Source organism: Toxorhynchites rutilus, chromosome 3, assembly GCF_029784135.1.
Source record: "Toxorhynchites rutilus septentrionalis strain SRP chromosome 3, ASM2978413v1, whole genome shotgun sequence".
In the NCBI taxonomy this organism is placed as follows: Eukaryota; Metazoa; Arthropoda; class Insecta; order Diptera; family Culicidae; genus Toxorhynchites; species Toxorhynchites rutilus.
In genome coordinates this window covers 33,336,889-33,339,684 of record NC_073746.1, presented here as the reverse complement: position 1 = coordinate 33,339,684, position 2,796 = coordinate 33,336,889, and positions in this window count along the sequence as shown.

The following is a 2,796-nucleotide window of genomic DNA, read 5'->3' as shown; positions in this document are numbered from 1 at the left end:
CAGGAAACATATTTTGTTGTTCTTCGCATACCAGAGCAATAAAAACCCCTGACATTATGCAAACAATCGCCTTAATGTACGAAACTTGTCAAAATATGAGCGATAAGTTGCTATTCAACCGACACGCCGTGTTGCTAGCGACATGTGTTGCTCTGTAAAGGCGACAGCGATATCGTATTGCGTCGGTGTGCGAGATCAACAAAGATTAAATGGAAAAATCCATTGGTGATAATATTGCTTATTGCATGTTGACAGTTGCTAGTTGCTCATTGCTCCGGTGTGCGAGCCGCCTTATTCAGATCAGCATTACATCGCATCACAACAATCAAACGAAATGAAATATTAATATTTCATATTTGATCCTGGATTCCTCGAGTCGAGAAGACGCACCACGCTAGATATGAGGTACATACTAGGGGGGCGTTGCTGATTAATGGTCAGCTGCATCCCAATAGGAAGTATCCCGTGTCGGGCACACGTACAGAGCATTGGAGACAGCAACATCCCAATTACGAGAACACTTGTAATACTAACCTCAAGCCGACCGCGAGTAATCGGTTACATATTACTAACATAGATAATAAGAAAAACTGTCAAAATATTGAACTCCGGCCCCGTCAGGCTAACGCCATATGAGCCTTGATAAAAATATATATTTTGGAAAAAAAAATTTATTAATATTCTTCAATACGACTTGATTATGGTAGTCTGCAAACGAACATTATTTCACCGAAAAAGCTACTGCCCCCGATGCCTGATAATAAGAACAAGACAATGGAAAGAAATCACAATACCATAGCTTTCCATTAAAAATAAAGCAACTTCATGATTTCATGTGTATTTTACCTCAAAATATCACGAAATCGTGAGTATTCTCAACTTGTTTTTTCGTTTCTTCTCCATACATTTCATATTCAATGTAATCAATGACGATTCACAAATACATCATCTACCATTCCACCCTGTTATGTGTCCCACTGATATTCATTAATCATTTTCAGTTAGACAGTTGAACTTCCTGCCAGAAGCTTATTGTCTTTCTTTGTTCGTTACAAACCGTTTGAAGGTTGTGAGTACATACGACAAACGGGCTACTATTTAAAGTTTCAAAAGAGTTAAACTAACAGATTTCAGAACAATGAAAAGAATTACATTTATAATAACCAAGTGTTCTGAACAATCACAGTCCTACGTCAATCTTCCGTCCGTGCCACTAGGCTCAGACCCTACTACTTTTTTAAGTTTTTTTTAAGTTTTTTTTAAGTTTTCTATAATGTTATGTATTTTCTAAGTATAATTTATTTCCATTGATTTTTTTTAATATTTCGACTGTTTAAGCACTAATTGCCGCAGTACACTTCATCAAATTGCGGCACCTTCTTTTCTCCAACTCAATATTTCTCAACTGCGCTTTTAACATCTCCACAGTATTTTCGAAATCTTCTTTTGCGATTAAAAACTCCTCAAAAATCTTCCGTTCGCTTTTCGTCAATCCAAACTTGTTTGTTTTTATTTGTATACTGTTTTCTCTCGTGTTCTATTTACAATTTTCATTTAATATTTCAGGTAAGTATTGAACATCGACAACTAAATATCAAACAGGTCTAAATAATCGGTTTGGTGGAAATATGTATATGAAAACTGTCGGTAGTTCTAATGTTAAACAACATTTTTCAATAATTTATCCAAATTCTTTGTTGTCATCTCTCGGAATATTTTTTTCTTCAATTCCCATCTTATTAAGTCCCACCGTCTCAACTGCATCTGGATCGATGGATCGAACACTCATCCGTACATCACATCCCCCTATGTCTCATCGTTCGAACGAAGCTACGGAAATATGCGCCCTTCTAGAAGCTTCTCGTGCTGAAAAACGTTACCAAACCGATGGAGCTCTAGCGTAAATATAGCGGGAAGCTCCAGCTGATACATCTCCCAAGAGATGGAGAACATGGCAAACGTATACTGTGGTCCGGAATGACAACCAGAAAGCTGCTGTAGCGGCGGCAGCATTTTCAGAACGAAGATAGATTATTTGTTGTAAATTTGGTAACACAATGATTGGTTCGTTGCGGGCGCTTATTGTGAGGTTGTTTTTCGCCCATTAGTTAGCATACTCAGTCGAGGTTTAGTTGGAGATTATGAGAATAGTTCGTCAGACTAAACTCATGGTCTCATGTTTAATAGTTTGAGTAATTTGAGTATCTGAAATCTTTTTATATGCTTAGAAATCGAGTACACGAGTTTATTCCACTTCGAAGCGGTTAGGGGCCACGTGCTGTTTCAGGACTTTGTATGAGCTAACTAAAAGCAGCGTGTCATTCATGTTCTCAGCAAATAAAACTCATATAGTTGACACGATAGTGCGAGCATGTTTCGCTTTGCAATGTGCGCCAACTTGGTATTCAATGACAAACCAGTATAAGAAAAATGATGACTCCCCGACAAGTCGTTAGTTTTGGGACTGGTTAACTATCTCATGTCATCACAATCGGTCTCCCGTTACGTGAGATTAGAGTAGTAAAATAAATCACCGCACATTTGTCATCGACATGTGTGCTTCGATACGAGGTGGGTTTCCTCCACTTCATTGGCCTCGAAAGGGTTGAAGCGAAGTGATTTACGTACGTTATTTACCATGCTGAAAGGTGATCACGCACGCAAACGGCACGAGATATCGAACGCTTTTTTTGTGTATGAGGCTTTCGGTGCTATGAATATTTCCTCAATTTTGGGAAAAACTGTCACGGTTGATCAATAAACGTACCGTTGAGTTGGAGTCGTATGTGAAACTTT